At 35.2% G+C, this 6,412-nt stretch overlaps 1 pseudogene; it reads left to right on the top strand.

Moving 5' to 3' along the window:
* The first annotated feature begins 1,935 nt into the window (after positions 1-1,935).
* On the top strand, positions 1,936-2,427 carry LOC114075278 (annotated as a pseudogene).
* The last annotated feature ends 3,985 nt before the right edge of the window (positions 2,428-6,412 follow it).

Below are 6,412 nucleotides of genomic sequence, written 5' to 3'. Positions count from 1 at the left end.
TTCCCTCTCTCTTTCTCATCGTCCCTCTCTCTCTGTCATCGTCCCTCTCTCTCTCATCGTTCCTCTCCGCCAGCATTCTCCATCTCCTCTCTCCGCCGTCGTCTTCTCCATCTCCATCTCCGTCGTCGTCTTCTCCATTCTCCATCTTCGCCGTCGTCTTCTCCATTCTCCATCTCCTCTCTCCGCCGCCAGCTCCATCTCTGCGCGCCATTTGCAGTCGGGCCTCAGCAGGTGGAGGTCGCGCCTCCTCCATCTCCGCCGGGTCGTGCAGCAGCAGCAGTGGTCGACGTTCCCAACCCTTTGACTCCAGGTAAATTTTTTGAACAAACTAGTTCTTTGAAAATAAGTTAGTTCTAGTGTTAACTTTTTTCTTGAGGGTAGAAAGACAAGTGGGATTGGGATTTTCTTGGTTGTTGAAGGGACGAAGAAACAGAAAGGTTCAATCTTTGTGTGTTACAAGTAGTAATATTAACAAGTAACGTTGTAATAATGTCATGAATATTTTTTGTGGTCTATGTAAGAACCTTGTTATTTTTTGCATTTGCCTCGACTACTGGTTTAGTTATTTTCTATCTCATCGGTTTTGGACTGTAGTCTTGTGAAAATTGGCAGAAGTTTTTCAAACATCTATTTCGACTACAGCTACATGGAGTTTCTCTCATTAACCTTAATGTGAAAAGCTTGTGGAAAATTATAGAATGTGACTCACAAGTTTGAAAATTATCTTTGATGTTACATTACCTACTCCAACTAAAAGCAGGAGTATTGTTATTTTTTATTTTTCTCACTTGACTTAGTCAAGTGTTTCAGATGGTTCATCAATTGCTGAAAATAAGAAAGTGTCAGAAGGGCTTCTTTTGGGTCCTGAGAGAGATGGTTCCGGCTCTGTTGTTGGTTTTCAATTGATTCCACATTCTGGTACTGCCCCTTTTTGTGTTCTTGAGTTTGAAGTTAACATTCATTATTTATGAATTTGAGATATGGTTTTCAAGTTGCTCCAATTAGTGAAAAATCTGTTTTTTAAGCTTAAGTACCAACACTAGTTGATCCTATTGATGACAAAATTGATTTTCCTTGAAAATCAATTTGTGTCCATCTAGTGTTGACACTTACCTTTAAATTTAGAAATAATATATTGTTTAAGCATAAGTACCAACACTAGTTGATCCTATTGATGACAAAATTGATTTTCTTTGAAAATCAATTTGTGTCCATCTAGTGTTGACACTTAGCTTTAAATTTTAGAAATAATTATTTGTTAAGTTTGTAACTATCGTGTTAGTATTAAGTTAAACTAAACTAATTAAACTTAGAAATTTGTTAAGTTATTTGGTAAGTTAAACTTGTTACAATAGTATAAGAAATTAAGTTAAAAATAAACTAGTTAGAATTAGAAAGTTGTTAAGTTGGTTAATAAGTTACATTGGTTACTATAGTGTTGGAATTAAGTCAAAACTAAACTAATTAGACTTAAAATTTTGTTAAGTTGGTTAATAAGTTAAAGTTGTGACTATAGTGTTTGAATTAAGTTAAAACTAAACTAATTAGATTTAGAAATTTGTTAAGTTGGTTAATAAGTTAAACTTGTTACTATAGTATTAGAATTTAGTTAAAACTAGACTAATTAGACTTAGAAATTTGTTAAGTTGGTTAATAAGTTAAATTTGTAACTATCGTGTTAGTATTAAGGTAAAACTAAACTAATTAAACTTAGAAATTTGTTAAGTTATTTGGTAAGTTAAACTTGTTACAATAGTATAAGAAATTAAGTTAAAAATAAACTAGTTAGAATTAGAAAGTTGTTAAGTTGGTTAATAAGTTACATTGGTTACTATAGTGTTGGAATTAAGTCAAAACTATACTAATTAGACTTAAAATTTGTTTTCAGTAAATTATTACATAATGTAGTGCTTGACAAATTTAATTAATGATTCTTATGTAGATGGATCGTAGTTGGATGTATAATATGACTAATTTTGGTCGAATGGGGCTAAGACCTGAATTTGTAGAAGGTGTCATTGGTTTTGTGGAGTATTCAAAGACATTAGATCCTTTTCAACGTAGTGGTATGATTAAGTGTCCTTGTAATAAATGTCAATGTTTGAATTATGAAAAACCAGATTTTGTTGAGCTTCATATCTATCAAATGGATTTAAAAAAGAATACACTGTGTGGACTAGTCATGGAGAAATTGATAATAACTTTGATGTATTCCAACATTATGTTCCTGGTGAAAGTAGTAGCACTGTGAATTCTAATGCACAAAATTATAGAATTGATGACATGGTTCAAGATGCTTTTGGTGTGCATTCTGATTTTGATTTTGCTAATCAAGGTGAAGAAGCTCCTAATGCTGAATGTAAAATTTTCTTTGAACAATTGGAATCTGCTAGTCGGCCTTTATATGAGGGGAGTCCACACTCATAGTTTTCTATTGCGGTTAGATAATTAAGTATCAAATCAGATTGGAATGTTCCTCAAGGGGCAATGGACTCTGTGATTGACCTTATTCATGATTTAGTTGACCCAAATCTAGAGATACCTGATAATTTCTATAAGGCAAAGAGGTTGGTATCAAAGTTAGGAATGTCATTCATATCGAGTATACATAGACCATTCATATTGGAAAGTCACATAGCCTTCTACTTTTACTGCACATACATATATAAAAATATAGAAATAGTCTCAACAATTGTTTCATCTCATACCATCTAAACGGATATCACAATATGGGCATAGCCCTTACATCAATTCAACAAGACCAAGTATAGTTTATACGAAAGTACAATATTCAAATAACAAGGAAAGAAATGATAGAGTCAATAAGCTCATAACAAAATCTAAAGCTAGAAGATTACATTTCCCTCGAAAGTTGAGGACCTACCCTACTTGGGTGAAAAGAAGAATCCATGTCTTCAACAATGACGCCTCCCGAAATTCTTCAACGACCGGAACCTAAAAGGGAAGAAAATGGGGTTAGTATTCCACATGTACTAAGTATGAGATCTTATGCACATACACAAGAAAAACATGCTAAGAGGGACTTTTTTTGTCAAAACATGTCATTTTACCCCTTTACGGATTTAATGCAAAGTAAAGTAAGTCATGTCAACCAACCAACATGCTTACTATCATACAAGTAATACTTATCCTAACATACTTTAAACCATGATTTACTACAACCCTAACATCAAGGAATAATATCACAAGAATGAATAAGAGTTAACCATATCATAATAATCAAGACAACTACTCACAAGTCCTTATCAAGTCAACAAGTGCAATGACAAAGAAAATCCCCATAACCTTACTCAATCAAGTATCCTCAACAAGAAAAACATGACCAATGTCCAACTTTACATATCATGGCATTTAGGCTTGCATTTCATCATATATTATCATTATAATCCAAGGCATATTCATAAATGAACTAATCAACATATAGTATCAACAATATGCCATGGTCATCATATATTAATCATATATTGTCATAACATAAACATATATAAGAACCTCCTCCAAAGATTCCCCTCAAGGTTAACTAGTGCAATGTCTAGGTAGAGTCTCATACCCCTACCTAGACTAAGCTAGACCCCTTAGGCTATACAAGTTATAGTTCAAGTCCTTTAATTTGTTTTACCTTTTTTGAATATCTTGCCCTAACTGACAAAGACCACATGAGCTAGTGTGGAATCGGTGTCATAAAACCCTACACCGAAAGAAGGCGGACTACTTGCCAAGGTAGTACCAAAACATGAAACATAGCAACTACGTGGATCCACTAGCTAGTATTCTTATGGGGAAACATAGTTCAAGAACTAGGAGATTTAGTTGAGACCCTCTTTATGCGTCATGCATTATAGTCTCCAATCTCAAGAGTATTGTAGTGTTCCTACCTTCCCTATGTGGGAAGGGACACTCCTCTATCTAGTTCACTCGGTGCTAAGCTAGAGTCCCTTTTTGAAATGTTTTTTTAAGCCTTTAATTATCAATCATAACTTCATTTAGGCCATAGGGTCTACCCCTTGTATAATCATCATCATCAATAGCTCAATAAGAATTGTATGAGTATAAATCCTTTCATCACGATTCATATAAGTGAGGTTAACACTTTAGCATTTTATAACATATTAAGGCACCTTGATAGTTTTCACAATCGTTATAGCATATACACCTTAATCAACCTTAAAACATAGTCAACACATTTCAATTCAACATCATACCACCCTATAATCCTAGTACAAGGCATACTCCAAATATAATATCAAGACTTAACAACAATTAATCACAATTGGAAGTAAAGATAGAGATTCTAAGAATTACCAAGTCTTCCTCATAGTCTATTATCATGGTCTTACCATCAACCCCTAACTCAACCCAACTTGAGGAGTAACATCATCACACAATGACAACCAATAGAATAACAAGGCCAATTGCATCTCTATAACACAATACATCTTTGGATCACAACTTGAGATAAGGTACATAGTCTACTTTCATATTATAACTCATCATCCTAAATCACATCTCAAGAACTAGCATGATAGGCCTATAATTCATCATCCTAAATCACATCTCAAGAACTAGCATGATAGGCCTATAATTCATCTTAATTAAACAATTACCATAAACAAGTTGAATTACATGTTAATCTACTCAATATAATCCTAAGAATTCATTAACAACTCAATCCATAACTTTAATTTCGTAATTGAATGAAACCCATAAGAAAATTTAACTTTTTGAAATCTATTTTGAAGAAACCCTTTGAGGAAAAGATCTCAAAGGTGAATAGAACTCATACCTTAATTTTTCTCAACAATTTGATGAAGAATCCACCCTTTTTCCAGCCCCCAAACCCAAGTTCTTGCTAGCCTTCATGGTGATCCATGTTTAGAGAGAAATAAGAGAGAAGGAAGAGAGTTTATTGTGAAAGTTGTCTTTAGGTTAATGAGGGTTTTTATAGTAGGACTAAATCAACTTAATTAGTCTTCCTTTAATCCCCACTTACCCCTAAACCACTTAATTATTCAAATGAATTTAATTTAAAACATGTAGGAATTTGCAGACCCCATCGACGAGACCTCAATCGAGGGACCGTTGGTCCACCGACAATTCGTGCTGCACATCCGTAAGTTCGGTCAGAGACTGGTGCAGGCGAGGCTTTTCTCCAATTTTCTAAGTGTGGGACGACTGTGGCATCGACGCCCCGTCGATCCACACACGGACCGTAGCCTGCGCCCCCGCACTCCGTTGATGATTCCAGAAACTATGCAGGTGAAGGGACCTTCTCCACCAGCCTAAGTGTGGGGCGACGGTGGCATCGACGCCCCATCGATCCACACACGGGCCGTCATCTGTCCCGTCGATGCACACTGCCAGGCAGTGCTCCATCAAACTACAACGGTCTTCCTCAAGGGCCCTTGGTTGGTCCTTGGGGAGTCGTACCCGGATGTTTTAACCATGGAACAACTCAAACACCCATTAGTTGCCTTTCCACCAATTTTCGTACATTTCCGACTCCTAAAAGTCAGTCAAAAAGGCTAAGGTACACTAACATCCCTTTGCACTAACTTCCCGAACGTTTTGGACATTGTGGTTCTTAAATATCCTAAATGACCTATATTTACTAAAAATATACTTAGAAACAGTGTTTAGACTTTATGACACCTATGTTAGGCTTTGCAATGAGTCTTGAATTTTCAAGGTGTTACAACTATGGACACCTCATGGGTGAAATATTATATTTAGAAGGCACCTCAATGATTGGGAAATTCCAAGATTTACAAAATTCTTCTGCGTCATTGAACAATTTAGTGTCTTGGAGATAGGGAAAGACATATTACAGTGGTTAGGGAACAATACTGAGACTTTTTAAGTAAGTGCAACATATAGGAAGTTGAGCCACCCAATTATGCAGGCACCAAAATGGCCCTGGAAACACATTTGGAAGGCCAAGATCCCATACAAAAGTGGTCTGTTCATCCAGTGCAATGTCATTGGCCATTTGTAGAGTCTATTCCTAAGGCTAAAAAACATCTCATGGATCATGTGGTAGAATTGCAGATGCCTTATACAGCTGGAAAGAAGTAGAATTACAAGTAAAGAATAGAAGAACTAGAGAATCATTCCCACTACTATTTGGTGGACTATAGAGAGAGTAATATGCAACAAGTAAAATTTAATTGTATTCTAACTTTGTGTTTTTGGTGTAATCAGATCTACTCTAATGACACTTGTCTCTATTATTGATGGTTAAAACTCATTATAGGGATAGGACAGTGCCTTTGAAGTTCGTTATGTATTTGGTTTCAATACAACCCATGTATTGATTTAAAGAAATAAGAAACAATTAGAAATCTAAAAAAATATTTCATGGTCAAATATCAATTTTCAAATAAAGTGAAGATTA

Source organism: Solanum pennellii, chromosome 12 (genome assembly GCF_001406875.1).
Source record: "Solanum pennellii chromosome 12, SPENNV200".
Taxonomy (NCBI): Eukaryota; Viridiplantae; Streptophyta; class Magnoliopsida; order Solanales; family Solanaceae; genus Solanum; species Solanum pennellii.
The sequence above is the reverse complement of the archived record's forward strand: the minus strand, read 5'-3'. Positions and strand labels throughout refer to the sequence as shown.